Source organism: Pan paniscus, chromosome 17 (assembly GCF_029289425.2).
Source record: "Pan paniscus chromosome 17, NHGRI_mPanPan1-v2.0_pri, whole genome shotgun sequence".
Classification (NCBI taxonomy): Eukaryota; Metazoa; Chordata; class Mammalia; order Primates; family Hominidae; genus Pan; species Pan paniscus.
Window position 1 is genome coordinate 32,304,677 of NC_073266.2, and position 16,376 is coordinate 32,321,052.

The window sequence follows — 16,376 nt, forward strand, 5'->3', positions numbered from 1 at the left end:
AAGTCATCGTTATTCTTTTCATGTCAATGGACCTATTTTGTAATGGAAGTCATTAGAAAAGGAGAAGAATCTTTTATGTAATCCCTCTCATCGAATTGTATATAATGCCAGACAGCCAAGGAAAATTCTTTCACACAGTGGAGTCACATTTTATTCTAGGATTAGGGTCTAAATTCAGCGAGTAATGCAAAAAATCATGTTTAATCACAATTACTGAAAATTGTGTCTCAGTAAGCCCACCAGAGTGGATTACCTCCATCACTGAACTGTACAGTTGGCGTTGTTGAGCATTAGGTGAAGTCATTGGTGTGAATTGAGGGTCATGCTGTATGATAATCACACTGCACTTTTAAATACCAGGTTGTTTGCACATTCAAAAGACTGCTCACACTGGAGGAACATATTGAGACTGAGGAGAAGAGTAGTAGTCTCTGACTTCTATCTCGTGCTCATACCTGGATTCCATTCTTGAGTACTGTAGTAGGATCACCTATACTTGTAGCTACTAGAGTACATTTCTTTCCCCCTTTTTCATATATATTTGAATTTGTACATATGGTAGAACTCCATTCTATTCATTTCAGATATTTGACTGTCTTGATGTGCGTGACTACCCTTGCTATCTTTTAAAGCTAGGAATAGTTGCAACAAGAAGTTTGTGTACATAAACATATAAAAATTTTGATTATTATGTAAAGCAAATATTAAGAGATGTGAATAGAGAAATAGACAGCAATACACTAATAGTATTGGACTTCAGTGTCCACTCTCAACAGTGGATAGATCATCCAGATAGAAAATCAGAAACAAGACACGGGTGCCTACTTTAGCTCACATCTGTTCAACATAGTATTGGAAATCCAAGCCATAGCAATTAGAGAAGAAAAAGAAATGAAAGGCATTCACATTAGAAAGGAACAAGTTAAATTGTCTCTGTTTGCTGATACTGTAATCTTTTGTGCATATAGAAAACTGTATTAGTCTGTTTTCACACTACTATAAAGAGCTTCTCTGAGACTGGGTAATTTATAAAGGAAGGGGTTTAATTGACTCACAGTTCTGCATGGCTGAGGAGGTCTCAGGAAACTTACAATCATGGCAGAAGGGGAAGCAGGCACCTTCTTCACAAGGTGGCAGGAGAGAGAACAGTGAAAGCACAGTGAAAACTGTCATTTATAAAACCACCAGATCTCATGAGAACTCACTCACTATCATGAGAACAGCATGGGGAAAACCACCCTTATGATCCAATCACCTCCCTCCGTCAACACATGGGGATTGCAATTTGAGATGAGATTTGGGTGGGGACACCGAGCCAAACCATATCAAAAACCCTAAAGAGTCTACAAAGAAACTCTTAGACTTAATAAATAAATTCAGTAAAGTTGCAGGGTACAAAATCAATATACAAAAGTCAGTTGGGTCTCTATACACTAACAATGAGCTATCCAAATTCCATTTACAATAGCATCAAAAAGAATATAATGCTTAGGAATAAATTTAACCAAGGAGGTGAAATATCTGCCTGCTGAAAACTTTTAAGACATTGAAAAAAATTGTAGAAGACAAAAATAAATGGGAAGATATCCCATATTCGTGGACTGGAAGACTTAATGTTAAAATTCATACTACTCAAAACAGTTTACAGATTCAGTGCAATCTGTATCAAAATTCCAATGGCATTTTTCACAGAAATAGAAATAACTGTCTCATGGAGCTACAAAAGACCCCAAGTAGCTTGAGCAGTTTTAAGAAAGAAGAACAAAGCTGGAGACATTACATTCCCTGATTTCAAAGTACAGCACAAAGCTATAGTAATCAAAATAGTATGTTAGTAGCATAAAAAGAGACACATAGACCAATGAAACAGAAGAAAGCCCAGAAATAAACCCATGTATATGGTCAAGTAATCTTTGACAAAGGCACCAAGAATATATAATAGGGAAAGGAAATCTCTTTAATAAGTGGTTCTGGGAAAACTACATATCCACATGCAGAAGAATGAAATTGGACCCTTGTCTTGCACCATATACAAAAATTAACTTGAAATGGATTAAAGACTTAAATCTAAGATCTGAAACCATAAAACTCTTAGAAGAGAACATAAGGAAAAGCTTTATCAAGACATTGGTTTTGATAGTGAGTTTTTAAATATGACAACAAAAGCAAAAATAAACAAAGACTACATCAAATTATAAAGCTTCTGCACAGCAAAGGAAACAGTCAATAGAATGAAGAAACAACCTATGGAATGGGAGAAAATAGATACAAACCCGACATCTGATAAAGGGTTATCTCCATGTATATAAGGAATTCATCTAACTCAATAGCAAAAAACCAAAAATCTGATTAAATAATTAAAAATGGGCAAAGGACTTGGATAGACTTTTTTTTCTGAAGAAGCCATACAGATGGACAGCAGGGCCATAGCTATATGAAAAGGTGCTCAGCATCACTAATCGTCAGAGAAATGCAAATCAAAACTACAGTGAGATATCACCTAACACCTGTTAGGATGATGGTTGTCAAAAAGACAAAAGATAACAAGAATTGGCCAGGATGTGGAGAAAAGAGAGAACCCTTGTACACTGTTAATGGGAATATAAATTGGTACAGCTGTTATGGAAAAAAAATATGGAGGTTCTTTTAAAAATTGCAAATAGAACTACCATGAGATCCAGCAATCCCTCTTTTGGGTATGTATCCAAATGAAATGAAATAAGTATCTCTAAGAGATACCTGTACCCCTATGTTCGTTGCGTCATTATTCACAATAGCCAAGATAGGGAATCTACCTAATTGCCCATCAGTGGATGAATGGATACAGAAAATACGGTATTGTACATACAATGGAATATTTTTCATCCATAAAAAGAAAGAAATCCTGTCATTTCCAATATCATGGATAAACTGGAGTGCTTTACGCTAAGTGAAATAAGCCATGCACATAAAAACAAATACTGTATGATCCTACCTATATGAAATCTAAAAAAGTCTAACTAATAGAAGTGGAGAGCAGAATGATGGTTACCAGGGGCTGAGGGGTAACAGAAATGGAGAAATGTTGGCCAAATGTACAAACTTGCAGTTACAAAATGAACAAGTTCCAGGAATATTGTGTACAGCATGGGTGGTGATGTGTTAATTTGATTGTGGTAATCATTGCACAATATATATGTTTATCACATCAACATGTTATACATCTTGAATATATATTATCTTTGTCAATTACATATTTTAAAATTAGTCTGGGCACGGTGGCTCACATGTGTAATCCCAGCACTTTGGGAGGTCGAGGCGGGTGGATCACCTGAGGTCAGGAGTTGGAGACCTGCCTGGACAACATGGTGAAACCCCGTCTCTACTAAAAATACAAAAAAATTAGCCGTGCCGGGTGGCGCGTGCCTGTAATCCCAGCTACTTGAGAGGCTGAGACAGGAGAATTGCTTGAATCTGGGAGGCAGAGGTTGCAGTGAGTCGAGATCGTGCCACTGCACTTCAGCCTGGGCAACAAGGGTGAAAACTCCATCTCAAATATGTATATATATAAAAATATATTAAAATTAAAAAAATTAATTGTAGCAGTTGCTTATTGTGTATCATAGCAGAGTCAAAAAAGTACAGATCTGCAAGTTACAAACCTTGAATTTTTGTCCCAAATACCATAATATGACTTATGAGTTGGCACAAATTATGTGACCACATAAACCTTTATTTTGTTATTTACAAAAATAAGTGGGTGCACTGGGTCAGTGGTTCACAACCTGAATGGGGAACACATAAATGATTCACAAGCTTGCCACTGGAATTCTGATTTTGTGGGATCTGGAAGCTTCAATCTTTAAGTCCCTTCCAGTTTTGTATGCCAGTAAGGGGATCCGTTTTCTTCTAGTAGACTCCCAGGCTCTCCTGGTCCTGCTGTGTCTGTGGCCTCTGACCTTGTGGAGCCTGGCACTGCTGTAGTCTGTACTGGGATGGCACTCCGTGCGGTCCCTGGCACTGAGGCACTCACTAAGGCATTGGAAAGTTAGAATTTGAATGGTTAGACTGTATCATGGGAGCTTTCTCTCCTTCTCTGAATGGAGTGCCTTTATACCCAAGGTGCCAGTGAACATTTTTATTTGCTGATTTGACCAGGCAGCAGGTAGGAAGTCTGGTTTCTTACATCTCCTTGCAAGAAGCTCCCTTGGGGCAGCACTAACACTGAGACTCAGTGAGGGCTTGTTCTCTCTCAGTTCTACAGTCTGGACAAATTCAAAGCCACCAGTGAATCAACTAGTACAGGGGAGTTGGAGGGAAGGCAATTTGCTCCTTTTACGTTATCGAAGCATCTGTTACAGGCATCAGGTGGAGAATTTTCCTTCCATTTAGAAACTTGGCAGTTCTGCCAAGTTTCTGAATGTCAATAATGAAATGTCATTAATTGTAGAGTTAGATTTCAGGCAGAAGCCATGGAGAGAAATGTAATTAGAATTATACATTGTGTAATTGTGTGTGTGTATGTGTGTGTGTGTGTGTGTATTCTCAAACAACTCATAACATTTTCTGTTAAGAATGCCCAAAAGCAGCTTACTGGTCATGAGAACTTTTAATGTGGCCCTGTTAGGCTAGTTTGAGAAGGGATTATGGACACCATAGTTCCCGCTTTAGATGTACTTTTCAGGTTATTGGAAAAATGATATAGTCACTCCACTTGGGAGTATGTTTCAATCTTATGGGTAACTTTCATATTTATACATATTTGATTATGAGAACATATATGACATTTCTATCAGCAACTAACCAGCTTGACATTTTTAGTCCGAAAATTGTATGTGACACCATCAGTGAAACTAGATGTACTAAATTTCTCTTTTAGTAAAAGAGAGGAAAAACAGTTCAAGAGCTGGGGATGCTCAAAACCAATTCATAAGCTACCTGGATATGCTTATAGCTTTTGACCTGTCTCTTATCTCCCCTTACATGAATAAGTACAATCCTAGGACTTAGGAGTATACATGTTATCATCCCAGTTTAGTGTCAATTTGCTTAAGGCAATGTGGAGGAATGGGGAGAGAGAGAGAATGAGTGAATGAATGAGAGAGAGAAAGAGAGAAGGGGGATGGTTTTGCAGCATTTTCACTTGAGTAAAATGGGAATAATTCAATTACATAAACCAAGTACCAAATTAGGTGGGTTTTCTTAAAGGCTGATTTCTCATAAAAGGCTAAAGGAGGTTTAGGGCAAAATAAAGTTAAAAAGTCCTTAGGATGTGGAGAAATAGGAACATTTTTGCACTGTTGGTGGGTCCGTAAACTAGTTCAACCATTGTGGAAGTCAGTGTGGCGATTCCTCAGGGATCTAGAACTAGAAATACCATTTGACCCAGCCATCCCATTACTGGGTATATACCCAAAGGATTATAAATCATGCTGCTATAAAGACACATGCACACGTATGTTTATTGTGGCACTATTCACAATAGCAAAGACTTGGAACCAACCCAAATGTCCAACAATGATAGACTGGATTAAGAAAATGTGGCACATATACACCATGGAATACTATGCAGCCATAAAAAATGATGAGTTCATGTCCTTTGTAGGGACATGTATGAAACTGGAAACCATCATTCTCAGCAAACTATCGCAAGGACAAAAAACCAAACACCATATGTTCTCACTCATAGGTGGGAATTGAACAATGAAAACACATGGACACAGGAAGGGGAACATCACACACTGGGGACTGTTGTGGGGTGGGGGGAGGGAGGAGGGATAGCATTGGGAGATATACCTAATGCTAAATGACGAGTTGATAGGTGCAGCATACCAACATGGCATGTGTATACATATGTAACAAGCCTGCATGTTGTGCACATGTACCCTAAAACTTAAAGTATAATAATAATAAAAAAATTTTTTAAAAACTCCTCTTATTTCTTTATAATTTCTTTGAGAGACAATTTTCATAAGGGTAAAGTTTAAAAGATAAATATATTTTAATCACTGTCTTATTTATTTCTTAAAAATAATGGAAAAAAAATGGAACAGGGCTATCTAGTGAAATAGTATTCACATTAAAAACCCTTAGGTGCCATTTAACTCTTTAGTTCCTCACAGTAAGTCTAATGTTAGTTAAGGGTAGGCTTAATACAGTTTATTTATATGTAAAACATTTTTTTTTGTATGCCAATAACTCTTAACATTTTTTCTATTCTTAAAATTCTGTGCTTTATGGCTGGGCATGGTAGCTCACGCCTGTAATCCCAGCACTCTTGGAAGCTGAAGTGGGAGAATCACTTGAGCCCAGGAGGTCAAGACTGTCCTAGGCAACATAGCATGACCCCCCTCACTACAAAATAAACATAGAAAAATTAGCTGGGCATGGTGGTGTGCAACTGTGGTCCCAGCTACCCAGCAGGCTGAGGCAGAAGGATCATTTGAGCCCAGGAAGTTGATGCTGCAGTGAACCGTGATAGCAGCACTGCAGTCCAGCCTGGGTGATACCAGCCAACAAGTCTCATAAAAAGAAAAAACAAAATCTTATGCTTCTACATTGTCTATGTGGACCTCTCACAATTTTATCCCTTCTGTAGATCAACAAAAAGGTCATTCTCCTGATTTTTGAAAGGTTAAAAACTGAGTAATAAAACAATCCAACATTTTACAAAGGCCTATTCTGTAATATAAAAAGAGCTTAGTTTTGTTGTATTTAAGTGGTTGTGGTATAAATACTTTAAAATACTAATGTGACATTTTTGAATGGGGAGATATCTAAAATTGAATCTACAATTTTCTCTTCTTTATTGTCATTTTATCCATGTATCAGTAAAACTATATGTGTAACTTCTTCACTTTCTTGTTCCTAATCCTTACAATGGCTCATACCAATACATACCAGATCTCAGATGCTTCGATTGGAGGCTACAGGTCAAATCATTCCATTTTCCATCAAACCTCTGATCTCCCTGATACTGTACTCATATTTAAATATGAGGTCATCCTTTTCTGGGGTCCTCATTTAATTAGCCAATTACCCATTATCTTATTAACTCTTAATTAAAGCTGAACATATGATAAATGCATTTTACTATATTTTGTTAAGAAAATATTTGCCAGTTCTTTATTAAGGAAGTGGTCTTCTGTCTCATTTCAAAATAATAAGCAAAGGCCAGTACCACATGATATTTTTGCCTTAACTGCTCTGAAGCTATGTCAGATCTGTGAAAGAGACTTTTGGAGTCTGCATTCTTTTCTTACTGTGTGATTGTTTCTGAGTGGAAGATAAGTATTATTATTATATCGATTCATCTCTTTCAGGACTTTACCACATTTCTAAACATATCCCTATGTCAGGCAGATGGTTAGATTGCCTTTCTCTACTAGTATTGCCATCGTGGTACTTTAAAGATTTTTCTAGATTGTCAAGTAAGTATAAAATTGACATTTTTAGGAACCTTTTAAAATTCTTTTGTTGCATTTTCATTTCACAAAATTGTTGTTCTATTTTATTTATGTATTATGAAATATGATGTCCTGAAACCCAGGTACAAGCAAACATGGTGTTTGGTTATACTATTTTCTTCTTCTATTTGAGACACTAATTATTATAGCACAATGGATATTTATTTTAGGAGGAGAATAGGTATGATTAACCTATAATTTTAGTTTGAAAGATAATGCTTATTATTTGCATTCTCCAATGTTCAAGGGTAATTATTTCATTAAATCTTCTTAGCAAACTATAATATAAATTTCCTGGGGGGTGGCAGGGCAAAAACCAAGACACTAACCTAAACATTTCCAGTCCAAAATAAAGATAGTAAAATCTTAATTATTTGAAATGGGAAAGAGTGCATAATTGAACAGTTTGCTTTATTGATTTTTAGTTCACATTTCATACCTTGCTCCACTGCTCCATTCTCAAGCTCAGCTGTCGAGCTTACTGCCTGTTTCACAGAGAACATAAAAGCTGTCAGTGGAGAAATTTGTCTTCTTTCTGCCATCGAGCCCACTAGCGCCCCATCATTTGCACACATAGGTTTTGCCTTCGCCAGGACTGGGACTACTGACAGTCCCTGATCGCCCCACTGCCCATCCTCACTGGGATACTGGCCTGTCACCCCGTTCTCACTCAATGACTTTTTCCCACATTTAAACCCCTCCCTACATTATCAAATTTTCCCTGTACTGAAATATTCTCATCATCACTCAAACAAAAACAATAATAGAAATACCATTTGGGGCATAAATCCACTTTTTTATAACCACTTTATACAACCTTTTACATAAAAACTTTTTAATAAGTTGTTTAAACTATAGCTTCTCCCTTTTTCCTCTTCCACTTTCCCGTGAACCTCCATCAGGCTTGCTCACACCTTTTCACTGAAAGCATTCTTGCCGCAGGCCTGGCAGCCTGGCACGTTGCGAAACCCAGTGGCCAGGTGCAGGTTCAACCGTTGCATGGACTGAGCGCCTTCTCCGCAGCTTCCTCGTAGCGCTTCCTCTACTCGCTGGGTTCCTCGCTCTCAGCCGCCTCGCTCACTCTTTCTTTCTGCTCTCTACATCTCGGTGTTCCCAGAGTTCAGTCCTCAGCCTTCTCTTCTTCATGGACACGAACTCGCCATGGGGCTCACCTAGCCCCAGCTGTAAATAGCGGTGTGGATGCTGCCTGTGTGGGCTCTGAAGGGCTAACTCCAGTCGCAGCCACGATGCAGGGCGCACAGCAGGCCCCGAGCAGCGAGGTAGGTGTGTTCTCACCGATCCCCTCTCCACGCAATGCTTGCCAGTGTCTCTCAGCCAACCCAGAATAAACAAGAGACTCTTTGGCCCACGCGGTCTCATCTCCCGCCACCCTTCCCCTCACCCAGGCCTTCTGACTGTTGTCCCAGCATGTCCCGTGCTCTCACTTCAAGTAGGATTCTGCTCAAATATCAACACTCCTTCCCTGCCTCCCCGTCTTAAAAATCTCCCCACGTCCCCCACTCACTTTCTCTTCCTTACCCCACTTCATGTATCTGCCTAACATCATCACTCTGACTTGCTGTCATGCTTCTTACCTGATGGCTTATTCTATGTTTGGCACCAGAAGGTAAGCTCCCGGGGCAGGGCCTTTCTCTGGTTTGCTGCCATATCCCTAGCAAAGGGAACAGCGGCGTCTAATAAACCTGCAGTATCCCTTTAATTGAATGGATAACCCTCAGTAATTAATTTTATGTTAAAAATAAGAAAAAATAAAATCTTGACTGTTATCTATGACATTTAAATCTATTTCCCTTTTCAAAGAAGCAGTGTTTGTACATCTTCTAGTGGATATTATCACCCAATGCTAATGTCATTTCTCTATTACAAAAAAAAAAACTTGCTAAATGAATCAGGTTGAATCGAGTACTGTTTCAGCAGTGAGTAATTAGTATTGAAATAAAGATAGGAATGCTCCTGATTCTTCTTATTTTTTTTTTTTGATGCTGGCCAACATCAATCCATAACTCATCTATATATTTAAATGAGTAGACCATCTTAACTTGCTTCGGGGTCAGCGTTATCACTGTGCTATGGGCGTCTGTATACCAAATAAAATCACAGTTCTGAGAAAAGAGTACATTCTTAGAAGGAGGATGTTCTCAGTCTGTAACCCATTTTAGATATAATAATAAGCGTTTTCATTTACATCACCCAGAGTCACCAATTTGGGCCATTTTGGAATAAGAAAAGACAGTTCCCTTTTTCATTTTCTAGAGATATAAGTACAATCTCTTTTATTTCTTGATTTTTGCCTTGATCTTTTACATCATCTTTACATGACAATATGTCTGAAATCCATACGCAACTTGAATGTTTTCTTTTAAGGACAATTGCTTGATTTCACAAAAGAAAAATCAAAATAAAATTGCTGTTTTATCCTGGAAATTTTTATCAGCCAGTAACACAAAAATGAAACCATAGAGTTTAATCAAAGAGAGGGTTATTGTTCTTGCATGACAGATCACTGGTGTAACAGGTCCAAGGATGGCAGTGTTGTGGGCCCAGGCTCTTTCCTCCTTTTTTCTCTTCTTCCCTCAACACCTTTGTATTTGTCTCTGTGCTTATCATCTCATGAGCGTTTACATCTGCATTCCAGGGAGTCCAAAGATGGGGGAAATGGGCAAAGCAGCACCAGTCTCATCTTCGCTCTTTTAACAGGAAAGAAAAGCATTTGTCTTTATGGTGCCTTTCCCTTCGGTCCTGTTATCCAGGACAGTTTCAAGTGACCATGACCAGATTTAAGAGAGGCTGGGAATGAGGATGTGTGTAGCTGGGCGCATCGTTGCCCTGAGCAAAATCAGAGTTTGGTTGGCAAGGAAAGAGGGCTGTGTGTAGTAACCATGCATTCTGTGTGAATGGGGAATCCCATGAGGTCATCTTACAGTAGTATCATGTTAGGGTAAAGCATTATTCATTATTCAGATAATTCCTAGTTTACAAGCATATTTTCTTCCTTTTTGTCCTTTCCTAAAGAACCTTGCCATTAGATTTACTCCTGCCTGAGTAAAAGATTTCATAGAAGACTTGCAATGAATTAGGAGTTATTCATGCTGCTTGATATAGCAAGTAGCTCATGGTATTTAGAAACAGAAGATCAGAGAGGGATTTCAGACAAGCTGAGCTCTGAAATGAGAATAAAATAGTGATGATCTCACAGCATTGTGATAAAATAATGCTTCCAGGTATTAATTGTTGCTGTCTTTTTTTTTTTTTTTTTTTTGGAGATAGAGTCTCGCTCTGTCGCCCAGGCTGGAGTGCAGTGGTGTGATCTCGGCTCACTGCAAGCTCCACCTTCCAGGTTCACGCCATTCTCCTGCCTCAGCCTCTCTAGTAGCTGGGACTACAGGGCCCGCCACCATGCCCAGCCAATTTTTTGTATTTTTAGTAGAGACAGGGTTTCACCGTGTTAGCCAGGATAGTCTTGATCTCCTGACCTTGTGATCCGCCCACCTTGGCCTCCCAAAGTGCTGGGATTACAGGCGTGAGCCACTGCGCCCGGCCATTGCTGTCTTTATTATCATTTTCCCACTCATAAAACATACTTGTTGAGTATCTATTATCTGCCAATCGCTGTTCTAATAGGTGCTGGGGATACAGTGGTAGACAAGTTAGATAAGGTAAATGTCCTCACTCTAGTGAAGGGAGACAGGTGATAGAAGCAGATAAACTACAAAACTAATTTCAGGAAAAGTGGTAAAAATAAGGCAAGAATGGGTAATATGGTCAGAGATGCTCTTTCTGAAAAAGTGATTTAGAGCTGAGGACATTTCTTCTTGAGACCTAATTGTCTAAATATCCAAATTATAGTAAGCTATTCTTGGCAAAAATACGATTATTTTCTGAACAAAAACATTCGTTTGATGGTAGGTTTCCTTTATCTTAGAGCAATAATGTGAACTGTTGCAGAATTTGCAGGTTTCTTTTCCCTAGTGCATGGCTCCTTGTCTCATTTGCCATTGATTCAACCTATTATACTTCATCATACAAAATTTAATGAGGAAATTGCTAGGTCCCATGCATTTTTATTTCCTGTTTTTCTCGACTCTTTCTTTGTTATGTCTTTTGCTGCAGTTCTTAATGTGATGCCTCTTCTCCCCTAGTTGAGGTCATGCCTTTCCTTCCAGCTCTACCTGGGAGAGAATGATGGTACCTATCAGGGATATGGAGATAAATACGCATTGATAAATATTAAAAACATCAGTTTAAACCTTAATTTAATAAAGTACATTAAAATAGTACTGAAAACAATATTAAGTAGCATTCATTGAAAGATCACTCTGTGTGTAGGATGTTGTCCACACAGAGTTACATCTGGGTTAGCTGATGGAGAGTATTTTTTGTTTTTTTAATTTGTGGGTTTAATATTACAGACCTTTGTAATGATAGCTTGCGTAATGTATTGTGAGATGCAGTTTAGAGAAAAGTGTTTATATACTATATGTTTCTTTTCTGGTAGATCCTTTTATTTACTGAATGACACAAGCATATTTCTTAATGAAGGATTTGTTTACAATTTTTTTTTTGAGATACAGTCTCACTGTCTCCCAGACTGGTTGAACTCCTGGGCTCAAGAGATCCTCCCATTTTAGCCTTCAGAGCAGCTAGGACTATAGGTACATGCCACCATGCCCAAATAACTTTTAAAATTGTTTTTTTGTAGAAATAAGGTCTATGTTACCCAGGCAGGTTTCAAATTCCTGACCTCAAGCGATCCTCCCACCTCAAACTCCCAAAGTTCTGGGATTACATGCGTGGGCCACCATGCCTATCCTGTTTACAGTTTTCCAACATCACTTCCTCTGATTCGTTTAAAAGTTGTTTTTTTAAAAAAAGCTGTTTCCAAAGCTGGCTTTGAATAGGGTAGCTCTATTTTTCTCTATTTATGCTTCAATGTGTTTCACAAAGTCATAAGAACATAAGATGTGCTTAAGACATACTTTCAGTAAATGTAATGAAAATATATTTGAGGCTTAAATATTTGTTTTAATATCATGACACATTGGGACCTAAACTCAGTCAGTATTTCCGTGCAACCTAATTTCACTATAATTCAAATTTGCTGTTTATATATAAGCTGCTTTTCTGGACTATGAGTGTCTCTCAAAGGAAGAACTGTGGAACACTCACCTATTCCACAAACACTTACTGAGCACTAACTATGTGTCGGGCTAGATACTGGTGACACAGTGGTGAACTAGACTCATGCCTGTAGCTCATGGTCTAATAAGAGAGATAGACATTAAACAAATAATTATTTACTTTGTAATTGAGGTAGGTGCTATATAAAATGAGGATGTAACCTCCTCTCAGAAGTTAGCATGAGGAAGTGAAATATAAGCCAAGATGTGAAAGATAATAAGAAGTTATCCAAGGGGACACAGTGGAATGTTCTTGCCAGCATGCAAATGCCCTGATGTATGAAAGAACTGGCAGGTTCAAGGAATAGGAGAAGGCCAGCATGGATGCAGAATCCTGAATGAGGAGAAAAATCAAGTCCAATCATAAATCAGGTAGGCCAGGGTAAAAATTTGAGTTTTCATCCTAACAGCAATGAGAAGCCATTGAAATGTGCTAAGAGAGAAGTGATATGATTATATCTGTGATTTGAAAAGATTGCTCTGGTTGCAAGATGGAAAATAGATTAGGAAGAGTGAAGAATGGCTATCGTAATTCTTCAAGAAGGAAGATGGCTTTGGATTAGGCCAGTCATAGTAGTGATGAAGATAAGTTGGTAGGTAAAAGAAATATTTGAAAAATTGAGGACCGATTGATAGGGTGGCATGAAATGAGGGAGAGGTGATGTGAAGGATCCAGTGAGAAATGATGTCAAGGATCCAGGCTCCTGGATGGAGGGTAATGCCGTCACGGAGATGAGCTGCTCTACGGGAGAAGAAGGCTAGGGGGACAAGACGATAGGTTCAGTCTGAACATGTTGACTTTGAAATGACTTTAAGAAATAACTACAGAGACATCAAGTGGAAAGGTGGATACATTGGTCTGGAACTTCAAGAATGCCTGGGCTGTAGACTGTGAGCGTCTGTAGCATGCAGTTGGTAAATGAAGCCGTGGAAATGAATGGCCCAGGAGCAAACCTTGAGGATGTTGCCTGAAATTTCAGGTTGACTAGAGGAGGAAATGCTGGCAAAGGAGATTACAAAAGAATCCTCATATGCAGAAGGAAAACTGTCAAGAGTGTGATGTTGCCAAAGCCAGTGGACAACAGCAATTCCAGAAGGAGACTGCAAACTATATAACATCCTGTAGCACATAGTACAGTATGTAGTTTCGGTAAATACTTATTCGGCAAGCACTTACTGAGCACACAGTTAGTGCTCAGTAAGTGCTTGCGGAATAGGTGAGTATTCCATAGTTCTTCCTTTCAGAGGCACTCATAGTCTAGAAAAGAAGCTTATATATAAACCATAAATTTGCATTACAGTGTAATTAGATTTCATGAAAATACTGACTAAGTCTAGGTCCCAGTGTGTGGTGATATTAAAATAAATGTGCCTCAGGAAAGGAGCCCTGAGGAGAAGGAGATAATTACTTTGAGAGGTTTGCTCTGAACAAGAAGCAGGGAATAGCAGCTAAGGGGGGATGTGGGATCTAAGTAGAGTTGTAAGCTTTTGTTTTCTCTTTTGTCTTTGTTTTTATGATGGAGAAACTGGAGTATGTTTAAATGTTGGTCAATAGTCAAGGAGTGATTAAAATACCTCATAGCTTACAGATCCTGGAGAATGGGAGGTGATGAGATCAAGCACAGATGGTGAGGGATTTGCTTTGGAGAGGGGAAAGTGCGCCCCACACTGCAGTGGAAAGGAAGGAGGGGAAGTGCTGGGCAGGCGGTGAGGAGGCGCTCTGCTCTGTCCATGGGCTCCTGGTCCTCAGCAGGGCTGAGGGTGCAGGCCAGTGGCAGTGTGGGACACCGGTGTTTTGATAACACCTCGTCTGCACAATGTGCATTTTTTTCCCAGGAGAACTTAGTTATGCAAAACATAGAGCAGCAGGTTGTTTCGGGCCATCCATGGTTGGCTCTTTCCCACCTTCGCGCCACAGCCAGACATGATTGAAAAGTCAGAGAGCAAGGGAGTTTAAGTTCCTAGCAGCAGAGGGTCAAATAACAGTTGATAGAATCTAAGTTAGACAAGGGAAGTGGGTTATGGCCCCTCAGAAGGGGCTGAGGAAGAGAAGAAGGGAAATTAGTGGCCTGGAACCTCCACTGATGTTGAAAACATCAGCATCAGTTGGGCACCTGATCACGCAGTATGGGAGGATACGATTTTGTGGTCAGGTGGCATTTTAGAAGCAAAGCCATTTTGGGTGATGATAAGACCCAGAGGGTTTTGTTTGTGTGGCCGAGATGGGTTGGGGGCCACTAGCTCGAGGAAGTGACTGACGTGCTGGGGTGGCAGAGTGGCAGGATGAGCACATGGGGCCTGAGTGTGCCTGAGCAATTGCCAGAGTTGGGACAGAGCAGGACATGGAGAGCCAGTGCCGAAGTCTTCCCTGAGTGATGTGGAAACAGTGGGCAGATGGTGGAAGCCCAAGGCATCAGACTCAGAAGAGGAGCCTCAGAGGTGTGGCCCTGAGGAGGCACAGAGAGGAAGACGGTCCCTGACTTCCCTGCCTCTCTGGAGGCATGTTACCCCTGTGGAGGGCTGTGGGAAGCCATGTCTTCAGCCCCGTGAAACCAGGGCTGGGAAATGGGGAATATTGAGATGAGGAGGAGGAAGTAGGGAATTTGTTGAACAGGAAATGGAAGTCTGAGAGCTGGGAGGGGAAAAGGAAAGTGTGGGATTGTCAGAGAAGTAAGGCCCAGAACAGCAGGAGGTATGGGATGGGACGTTCCAGGAACTGATATGTGTGAGTGTGCATGTGTGTGTGTGCACATGTGTATATGTGTGTGTGTGTGCCTGTGTGTTTAGGGGGCGGAGAATACTGAGGAAGATCACAGAACAGGGCATGGAGGTTTTGCTACTGATAATATTGAGATGTAGACTGCCTCTTGGGCTTGACAGAATGCTTGGCATGGTTAGAGTACAGTGCAGTGCAATGTAGTACAGTACGGTATATAGTACAATATAGCACAGTGTAGCATATAGTATGGTGTAGCATAGAGTATAGTATATAATACACTGTAGCTTCTAGTACAGTGTAGTATATAGCATAGTATATAGTACAGTGTAGCATATAGTATGGTGTCGTGTATGGTACAGTATAGTGTATGATGTAGCATATAGTACAGTGTAGCATATAGTGCTGCATAGCATATGGTACAGTAGAGCAGTAGTATAGAGTAGCATAATGTCAGTTCTTTCTTTGCCTAGCTTTGAAAGCCACTTGAGTAAGTGTGCTGTGGGGCCATGTTTACCATCTTCAGCACGCCCCATTTGCTGGCCCAGTTTCTGTCCAGTATTCTAAGATCCTTGCTGTGGTTGAGTGGAGGCTTCACTGAGGACCAGAAAGCAGACCTTACGTATTCGCATTCTCAGCTCGTGGCTGTATTGTCTTTGCCATTATTAATCTCTGAAAGAAATAAGTGAATGTTCTCATATCTATTTTTAAAAATTTCTCACGCCTGTAATCCCAGTACTTTGGGAGGCTGAGGTGGGCAGATTGCCTGAGGTCAGGAGTTCGAGACCAGCCTGGCCAACGTGGTGAAACCCTGTCTCTACTAAAAATACAAAAATTAGCTGGGCGTGGTGGTGCATGCCTGCAATTCCAGCTACTCAGGAGGCTGAGGCAGGAGAATTGCTTGAACTCGGGAGGCAGAGGTTGCAGTGAGCCGAGATGCGCCACTGCATTCCAGCCTGGGCAACAGAGCGAGACTTAGTCTCAAAAATAAAAAAAGTAATTCTTCAATGCCTATTC

General features: G+C 39.9%; 1 protein-coding gene across 7 annotated transcripts in view; it reads left to right on the plus strand.

The window, feature by feature from the left end:
* Positions 1-16,376, plus strand: part of L3MBTL4 (L3MBTL histone methyl-lysine binding protein 4) — a 476,247-nt gene that overhangs the window by 276,489 nt on the left and 183,382 nt on the right. The window lies entirely within an intron of this gene.